Source organism: Mustela lutreola, chromosome 7 (genome assembly GCF_030435805.1).
Source record: "Mustela lutreola isolate mMusLut2 chromosome 7, mMusLut2.pri, whole genome shotgun sequence".
Taxonomy (NCBI): domain Eukaryota; kingdom Metazoa; phylum Chordata; class Mammalia; order Carnivora; family Mustelidae; genus Mustela; species Mustela lutreola.
The window spans coordinates 55,974,954-55,985,470 of record NC_081296.1 but is presented as its reverse complement, the minus strand read 5'-3'; positions in this window follow the sequence as shown (position 1 = coordinate 55,985,470).

The following is a 10,517-nucleotide window of genomic DNA, read 5'->3' as shown; positions in this document are numbered from 1 at the left end:
GAGAAGTCCTTGTACCTCTTATCCCCTCCCCCATGCCCTGGCAAGCACCAATCCAAGGTCCACCTCTGTGGACCTGCCCACTGTGGACATTCCATAAATGGAATCACAGAACACCATGGCCTTTTGGGTCTGGCTTTTTCACTTAACACAGTGTTTTCAAGGTTCACCCACACTGTAGCATGGATTGGTACCTCATTCCGTTGAAAGGCTGAATACTATTTCATTATATGGATAGACCACCATTCATTGGTAATTCATCTGTTGATAGACAGTTGAATGAGGGCTACTTTTTACTATTATGAATAATGCTGCTATGAACATTTGTGTATAACTTTTTGTGTGGTCATACATTTTCAATTTTCTTGGGTACATACCAAGTTGTTAGTGGGTCATATGGTAATTCTACACTTAAATTTTTGAGGACCTGCCTTTTGTTTATTTGTTTGTTTAAGGGATTACACTATTTTAAAATCCCGCCTGCAAAGTATGAGGGTTCCAATTTCTCCATATCCTCACCAACACTTGTTCCTGACAAGGCAACAAGTTTTGGATAACAGCCAACCTGATAGGTGTGAAGTAACATCCCATTGGGGGTTTTGTTTACATTTCCCCAATGACCAATGACATAACAGATCTTTCCAGGTGCTTTGTGGCTATTTGTAGATGTTCAAGTCTGTTCAAGTCTATTGCTCATTTTTAACTGTGTCATTTGTCCTCTTGTTGAATTGTAAGAGTTCTTTATATATTACTGATACACGTCCCTTATCAGATGTATGATTTGCAAAATTTTGTCCCATTCTATGGGTTGCCTTTGCACTTTCCTGATGATGCCTTCGGAAATACTGAAGTTTTAAATTTTGATGAAATCCAATGTACTTCTCTATCTTTAGTTGCACGTGGCATGGACCTTCGAACCAGCTGTGCCAGCAGCCCCACCTCCCGGTGCAAGGCCAGGGAATGGAGGCTGCTGGGATTTGAATGGGGGGGCCATACCCTTCGCATTTCAAAGCCTCTTGCTGGGATTTCATAAACAGGGTTTAATTTCTTCAGATTAAAAAAACCTCTGTCTCTGTTCCAATAAAATGTCCCCCAGAACGGGCAGCACCAACCCTACTAGTCATCCATACCTCAGAGGCAATGACCCTTCTGGCCCTTTCTTGAAGAGCAAACCAAGCTGAGGGTGTGAGGACCCTGAGCCCTGAGTGGACATCACATGGGGCAAGGGACACCAGAGGGGCAAGCTGGATAGTGAGGAAGGCCAAGATCACTCTTTTGCAGAGGGAAGTCACCCCAAGCTGTGTCCTCCATGGGCCTCAGCTGGGAACCCACCCCTTCATTACCTCAGGCCCCGCTCGGGTTTCACAGCAAAGGGCCGGGCTAAAATGTAAATATGTCAGCAGGTTGGGGACGCATTCCTGGATGGGTGATGCTGGACTATGCTGGGGAAATTGAGGAAATCCTGCAGCTGGAGAAATGGAGGCCCAGTTACAGCAAGGCACTCACAGTGAGTCCCTAGCTGGGGAGGAACCACACTCTCCTGCTCTCCCTGCTGACCTCCAGTGAGCATGTTGGCTGGAATGAGGTTCATGGGTCTCCAGCAACATGCAGGGCCTGTGGGACGTGAGTGGCTTGCTTGGAGATCAGACACAGGGAGGTCCATGTCCCAGAAGGTGAGCCCCCTCACAGAGCACAGGGGGGCCAGAGCAGCACCAGGACATGACCCCTTGGCAGGTAGGCACTTTGCCTCTTCGGGACAACCCCACAATCTGGTTGTCTTAATAACAGTAACAGCGACCATTCCCTGGTGCTTCCTTGAGCGCCAGGTACCATGCTAAGAAATGTACATGCACATGACACAGATCCTCCCGGCAGCCCCATGAGTGTTTTCCACGAGGATACCCAAAGGTTAAGTGACTTTCCCATGATCATGAATCATAAGAGCTGAACAGGCTTTCAAACCCAAGCATGCCAACGCCAAAGTCAGGGCTCATCATGGCCATACTTTCCGAGGGTCTCAGCTCTCCGGCTGAAGATCCTTGTTGGAGTGGATGGGTAGACTGCTCCCATTAGCCGGCTTCATCAGGCTGAGCTTGGTTCTTGGAGCAGTCAGATCCCTACTCTGTTCCCCCAGTGGAGGCCTGGGCTCTCCTCCGGTGTCACAGAGCCCCTTGCTGCTCACTCCTACACTCTTTGGCAAGATCTCTTAACTGCCCAAGGGCTGCCTGTTAGAAGTTCTGGGGGTTCCCCAGATGGGAGCTCCACTCCCTCATGAACACCCTATCCTCTTAAAGGTCCTCCTGGGGCCGGGAGAAAGCAGAGAGAAAATATGAATGTTTCTGGGTGCTGAGGTCCCCAAATTCCTCTAGTTTGCCAGCCTCCCGTCACGAAGCGGGCTAGAGGAACCTGCACAAACTGGAGGTCAGCGACCCCACTCCCGCTCTTCACATTCCTGCAGATGTGTGTAAACCGATCTCGGTTCCCTCAACTGCCAATGGATGACCAAAGCGCCCACTTCCCTACTGGTGTATGGCTGGGGTCCAGCACCTCATACTGAGTTCCTCCCATTCCTGAGCCTCAGCCTCCTCATCTCCTGAGGTTTCTTGGGCACCTGGCCTTCACCTGCATTACCTCACTCAATCATCACGGTAATGCACGAGGTGGAATAAGGAAATCGAGGCTCAGAGGAGTCAAGTAAGTTGCCCAAAGTCCCACAGCTGGCAATATATGGAGCCAGGATTCCAAACCAAGCAGCCTAGCTCCACCTGTTAGGCTCATAACCACCATGTCACAGTGTCTTCCAGTAGCCGGATGCCTTATACACTATGAAATGTGCAGACTCGGCCTGGGGCTTGGGAGACCTGGAGGAGGAAGAAATTAGAAGAATTAGTAATTTGAAGAATAATGCCGCAGTAGGAAGACACCTGGACTTCCATCCATTTTGGCAGACTTCCTGGAGGAGGTGGAGGCTGAGCCAAATCTCAGTGTTATAGGGTCCAGTGGTCAGTATGACTGGTGGAAAAGGGCCTGGCTGCCCTCCATCTGCCTGTCTGGAATGGGGTGGGGGGCAGTTTCCCAACTTCACAGGAACTTTGAGACAACAGGCACAGGGGGGCTGTCACACTAATGAACACATTAGCTGGGTGTCTCTATGGGCCAAGCACAGTGCTAAGTGCTTTGTGTGGGTTATCTTTTTTAATTCCCCAAGAGCCCTATGGGATAGGAACCATTAATATGGCCCCTTTACACTTGAAGAAACTGGGCTTTCCAAGACTTTGAGTGGCTTTCCCGAGTCCTCACAACAACCAAGAGAAGAAATCAGGATTTGAACCCAGATAGCCTGACTCCGTGCCCTGTGCTACACACCCAAGTCATAGAGCTACACTTTCCCTAGGAAGAAAGCCCCTAGCAGCAATCTTCACTCACCTTCCATCTCCGTGTGGACAGCATTCTTAGACGTTCCTCCTTGTGACTGCTTTCAGCTGAAGCAAATCAAGAAGAAGAAAAAAGCTTTTCTTTCTCTCTGTGTCCCAGCATCCAGAAGATGTCAAATGGAGGATGCTCCCAGAACGAATGGTTCTTGCTTGGGGAAAGACAGATTATCAATGTCTCTGGTGCCCCCTGCTGCCCCAACAGAGAACTTCATGGGACCACCGCATAGGGGATATTCCCCCCCCCAACCCCCCAGGCTGGCAAAGGAGGTCGGGAGCAGGGCTTCCCAAGCCATTTGTGAAGAAAGATCAGGCTGGGTTTTTTTGTTGTTTTGTTTTGTTTTGTTTTGTTTTTTAACTTCCAGTCTGTTGCAGACGAAGACTTTTTGTAAGGTGCAATACAAATGGAATTAGGGGGAAAATGAAATGCTTAAATATTACACGCAGCCATGTCAAATTGCTATAAAATCTTCTCAGTGTGACTCTCAGGTTCTCAGTAAGAATTTCCTGGGCCTCGGGATGCCTGGGTGGCTCAGTTGGTTAAGCAGCTGCCTTCGGCTCAGGTCATGATCCCAGCGTCCTGGGATCGAGTCCCATATCGGGCTCCTTGCTCGGCAGGGAGCCTGCTTCTCCCTCTGGCTCTGCCTTCCACTCTGTCTGCCTGTGCTCGCTCTCGCTCGCTCTCTCTGACAAATAAATAAAATCTTAAAAAAAAAAAAAAAAAGAATTTCCTGGGCCTGTCTTCAGGTGACAATGGTCTGTGAGCCAGCATGGGCCCAGGGATCTCAGTCTGAGTAGCACTGGTCCAAAGGGCCACTGAGCAAAAGGCTGGGCCGAAATCGATGGCTAGCTAAGAAGAACCCATCCCCTGAGGTGCCGCCTCAGCAAACAGCAAGGGTTCCTGTGCTGTTCGGAGACTTGGGGCTGCTGCTAACTAGGGGGGACAGCTGTGCACCGGCAGTTGGGAAAGAAGGAGTAGCTTTGGTCTGAGCCCCAGGGACAGCGTCCCCAAGAGGGTGCCCAGAAGCCAGGCCCCAGGCTCTGCCCTCCTCACCTGTAAGAAGGAAGGTGATGCTGCCCAAGCCAAGGAGGCCTCTGGAAACAGCTCTATCCTCTAACAAGCTGGGATGGAGGTCTGAACCTGATGTGAGACCAGGATGGTGGATGCCCTAGTTTGTCAGCCTCATCACCTCCCCTCCCTGAGCTTCCTCTTCCACAAATATTAAAAATGAGGGGCTCAGATTGTCTCTGAGATCCCTTCTACATCTTGTCCTGGAAGATCTGCCTGTCCTTGGCGGGGGCGTTGTGGGGAGTGCCGCAAGGCTAAGGCACAGCCAGGAGGAGAAACTGGAGTGGGATGGAAACTCGCTGGTTGTGCATTGCAGACTGGCCCCAAGGCTTCTTGAGGACAAGGAGGATCCAGGGCCAAGGAGACTAGACCAGCCTTCTGGGAGGGGTGCGCATAGGGCCACCCTGGAGGGCAGAGGTGTGGCGGATCTGCTGGGCAGAGGCATTTGCTGATACTGAAGGAGCACTGGAAGGAGGTGAAAACAGCTCTTTCCACGTTAGCTAGCAGCCACACACAGTCACACTCATCTTGTCCCCTCCCCCTCCAGTCTCAGCTCCGCTCCCTCCCCACCCCAGCTCCCCATCCCACCTCTAAGCAAAGTAAACCCAAGCGCTTGAAAGAGAAAGAGAGCAAACAGCCTTGGAGCAAGGAGCCAGCTTCCCATCTATTCCCAGCCAAGGTGAACAGGCTTCGAGTTTGTTGACAGAGTAAAAAAGTAATCAATTTTTCATTACCCAGTGAAGGCAACAGAATGTCTCAGGATGTCAACAGTTTCCAGGCAACAAAGATGAACCAAATACACAGGCCCCTCACCTAAAAAGATGTTTCCTTTACAATCATCAGTTTGGATGGGGAGCCAGGGGAAGACGAGAGCCAGAGGCAGGTGAGATGACTGGGCAGCCAAAGGGCTGGATCCAGATGCAGGAGGTTTGTGGCCCTCTACAGTGACCTTTTAGCAGAGCTTGTCAGACTATGACTCAAACTGAGCCTGCCTTTTGGAAGCATTCAGGGACAAGACGTCAGAGCAAGACCCAAGAGATCAGTTGGCATGACTTACTTATACATCCCTTCATTCAAAACAAACATTTCTGAGCATTACTAGGGCCTGGAGCTCAGGCCTGAGACCCAGTCTAGCTGCAGAGATGCATACGGAGACCACTTCTCTTCACCTTACCAATAAGAAAACCAGAGCCAGAGAGAAGAAATGACTGTCCCAAAATCACGCAACCACGTGGAGACTGAGCTGTCCTTGAACCCGCAGCTGAAGGTACTCTGTAGCTGTGCCCTGGTCCCCAGGATGCTTGGGATTGCGCTCTTGGCAGGGGGCCCACCAAGTTGCCGGCCCAGATAGAGTCTTGTCCAGAATCAACACAGGGAGCTTTCAAGAAACCTTGAGCAAAAGGGTTCAGATATTGAATCTGAAAACTAAAAGGAGATCATTAGAATCTCTTGTGGTGGGTATATTATTGTGGTTTTTTAACTCTCAAGGTGGTTCTAACCAAGACAGGAAGGGTGGCTCTTTCCAGAGTGCTTTGTCAGGACTGCAGGCTCCCAGGATGCCTTTTTGTGTTTGCGCTGACATTTCCCAGTGACTGTCAATGAAGACTCAAGAGTATGTCAACACAGGTCCTCACAATAAACGCCAAAGCTTATTAGCAGAGTAAACTGTAAAAGAATCTTTGCGGGGCACCTGGGTGGCTCGGTGGGTTAAAGCCTCTGCCTTCAGCTAGGTCATGATCTCAGGGTCCTGGGATTGAGCCCTGCATCAGGCTCTCTGCTCAGCAGGGAGCCTGCTCCCCCGCCCTCCCCTCTGCCTACTTGTGATATCTCTCTCTGTCAAATCAATAAATAAAATCTTAAAAAAAAAAATCTTTGCTGAGTAAACAGAAGGAAGGCTTTACTTGAGAGTAAACAGAGCGAAGAGCTGGGTGCACCTCGAGGGCTAGTAGGTAAGTCTGCTGGCAGAGGCTGTAGAGACATCTTCGAGGGGGGCCGTTAGGTCAGGGGGCTTATCTAACATTCAAGCAGAACAGATCTCTCTCCCCAGCAGCCTCTGCTCCCACGAGAATCCCACCTCTCTAGGGAAGGAGGCAGAAACCAAGACTGAAACGAGAACTTAGAGAGGCACCTGCTTTGCGCAGAGGTTTCAGGAACTCGTGTCTTGACCTTCCCAGGACCATTTTTATTTTTAAACACGACTACAATGAAATGTAGCCTTCATGATGGTTTATCAGACAGCAGCCAGAAAAATGTCTTTGGTCCAAATAGGCCACCAGCTTTCTGTCTCTGTCGACACTCATTCAGTATTATCCTTGGTGGTAGTGGATAAGGAAATGAACCTTAGTAGCTGTTGATCTTTTGCCCACAACTTACCACTTCCTTCATGGCCTTATTTACATGACTGTCTCATTTTCCAAGTAAAGACACATTACTGTCTGAAATCTTTGACCCATAAACTTGTTAGGCTTGAAACCCCAAGTGCAACCACTGACTTAAAATTATTTCAAATATCTTTTCACCAGAAACAAACAAACAAACAAACACCCTCAAGTATTCCACTTTTCATTTAATTTATTGATTCCTTGCCTCTTTCTTGAAAAAATATGGGAGTGTAGATTGAAGTACTAATATGCAGCAAAATCATTAAAAGAGGCACACACACATCTAAAATGTTTTAATTAGTACCAAGAAAACAAGGAGGAGATATCACCCATCTTGGGTCCATTTAACTGCTGAGAATAGGCATTGAGCCTGGCTCTGTTTGTCAGTGGCTAAAGCCGAGAGGCAAGCCTGGCAAGTCACAGAACGCTTGTTGTGATAAAAGAGGCCTGGCTAGCAATTTCTCAGAGAATACAAACTTTCTCTTGGCCCTAAATTTTAGAGGAATTTTCACATGAGAACTTGTAACAACAAAACGGCCTCCACAAGTTTTATGGCAAAAGCAGAAGTGGTTTCCATGTGGCTGTTTCTTCCAACAACCTTGGAGGAAAGCCAAGGGCACGCCAGATAGCACAGCAGCTCAGTAACGTGCTTTTCTGTTTTTCGACAAGAAATGAACTTGAGCATGTGAAGAGGAAAAGTCAAACATTCTAAATAAATGACACAGGAAGCATGATCATATTAGATAAAGTGCGCTTGGTTTCCTCTTGGCGGAGTCACTGGTGGGCATACAAACATGCCTCTCCTTCCTGAGGTGTGGACTGACTTGCTCACTCCTGGGTCAACAGCCCACCTTCCCAGCCTGCCTGACTCACACACCCCACCCAGCCCAGGTATGCTCTAGTAAGAAAAGGTCTACTTACTTAAGTAGCCATTCCTACGATTGGCCACTATGGGGCAGCACTGAGCCAGCATCCGGAAAACAAACTTCCAAAAAAAATTCGCTTTGTAATGAGCAAAGCCGTCCAGCATATAAGCAAGTCTCACAATCCACTAAATCCATTCATCCTGAAAATCCCACATTTGACTGTTTACACAAATATTTAAAGGTGGAAAAATAAAATAGCCCCTCCAATAGCAGAAATGTTTTCTGTGATTCTCTTTGCAATTTTTAAAGGGTCGACCCATCATATAAAAACAGCAAAGATATACTAACATTTTTTGAACAGGAACCATGCTGAGTGTCTGACATGTACCATATCGTGTAATTCTGCAAGAACTCGATTAGGTTGGTGTCATTATTATCCCTATAGTGTAAGTGAAGAAACTGAGGCACCCAGAGTTTAGACAACTCACCTAAAGTCACACAGCCCTATTCTGCAGCAGAGTGGGATTTGAGTTAATCCAGGTAGTGTGACAGAGAGCATTTAACCTACCTCCTTAAAGACCTGTGGCATCTCAGTCTGCACTCCTCCCAGAACCAGATATTGTATTCCCCATCATAGCCTCAGGCTAAGAACCAGCAAAGTTTTTCCTTACTTTCCTTATTTTGAGCTAAAATTGTCTCCCAGTTGGTCAGAGTTCTTCCCTCCAGAACTACATAAAATAAGTTTTTTCTTCTATTTTTTTTAAAGATTTGTTAATTTATTTGGTTGACAGAGAGCACAAACAGGAAGAGCAGCAGGCAGAGGGAGAGGGAGAAGTAGGCTCCCCACTGAGCAGGGAGCCTGATGCAAGCATCAGCCCCAGGAACCTGAGCTAAAGGCAGATGTTTAACTGACTGAGATACCCAAATGCCCCAAATTCAGTTTTTCTTCTATATTGAAGACCCTCCATTTTAAAAAAATTAACGATAGTGTTAACTGTTGCTCCCCAACAACCATCCCCCACTCCCCCCCCAAAAAAAACCCAGCCCTGTGCCTGGAACAAGTCAGTTTACAGATGTGCCCCATCCCATTCCTGCTGGTGAACAGCAAGTGCTGGAATCTCCTGATGCAGAGGTTTAACAATAGATTAGTGACTTTAATTGGGTAACCAGTGCCTGAGAGGACAATGCCATTACCAAACCAGACATAAAAGCTATTAAAAGTAATACATGTCTGTGGTTTTTTTAAATCCAAGCAATATGGAATGGATAACTGAAATGGAAAATCTCACTCCCATCCTCTCCAACCTTTCTCAGAGGTCATCTTTTACCTTTTACTTGTTTGTTTGTTTTCCTTTAACCCTTCCAGAATTTCCTTTACACATACAAACAGATGCATGTGAATTTTTAAGGGTCGTATTACATACACTGGTTTTCAGCTTGCTTGTTTCACTTAACCAAGTATTCTAGACCTCGTTCAATAGCAGCACTCCTGTTAATAGTCACATGAAAGCCTCCTCTCAGGCAATTTTCTTCTTTCTTACAAAAATGCTTCATTGAAATTATACATGTATTTTTTTATGTATTTCTGCAAGTGAAATTTTCGGATGAAAGAGCACTTTTAATTCTTAGAGATGGAACCCAATCATACTCCTTAAAAAGTGGTAGTAATTTACACTCCCATCAACAGTCCATTTTCCGAATGTGGTCAACATGGCTTATTATGCAACTGTTAAACCTTCCTTCAGTATTTGGAGACAGTTATTAATTCATTATTTCAAACATGTACAAGATGCATGTTTATTATGCATCTTGTACTTGTCAGGCACAGCGTGCCCTAAACCAGGAATTTCCAAAGCTAACCATCAGACTCTTCCTGGGACTGGTAAAAATGCATAGTTCCCACCGCCTTCCGCCTCCCCGGGTTCCTCAGCCCGTGCAGCATGCAGGGACCCAGGAAACTGGATAGCTGTTGCTGTTTGTTTCTTTCGGGTGTTTTTTTTGTTTTGTTCTGTTTTGTTTTAACAGCTGCCCATGTGACTCAGCTGGATGATGAGTAGCCAAAAGCAGAACAAATCACTTCTTTTTCTGGGCGAAAAAGCTTTCTGGAAATGAAGGTCCTGGGAAGAGTCAGTATCTACTCGCCTGAAGTTATTTATACAGAGAACTAGTTGGAATGATATTAACTATCAATGCCCAACCACCCCTTCCCTCGAAAACCAGCTCTGGGGCAGTAATGGGTCATTAGTCCCAGTTTACAAATATGCCCCATCCCATTCCTGCTGGTTAGGCGAAAGTGCTGGAATTCACGGCAGAGGGGTTTCACAACGGACTAATTAGTTTACTAACCAGCACCCGAGCCCGCGGAAGCTCCACTGAAACAGACTTTAAAAAAACAAAACAAAACAAAACACCTATTGCGATGTTAATGAGCATGCGCAAAAGTCTCCGCGGACCCGCGCGCGCCCCTAGTGGTCAATAGGCCTCGGTGCAATTGAGAAGTTCGGCTTTCCTCCGCCATCCTCAGCTTTTAGCCCCACCTCTCGTCCCGCCCTCCCAGCACGGACTTTGATTGGCGAGCAGCGAGCGATGAAAGCTCGAGCTGGGGCGCGCGAGTGTCAGGCACCTGTGCGGGTTGAGGGCTTTCTCCCGTTTGGCGCGTGAAGCCAGGGCGGGCAGAAGACTCTCTTCATCCCGCCGCCTGCCCTCGGTCCCCAAGCTCGTGCACCTTCTCCGTCATCCTAGACGACGTGGACGTGACAGGGGCCGTGACAGA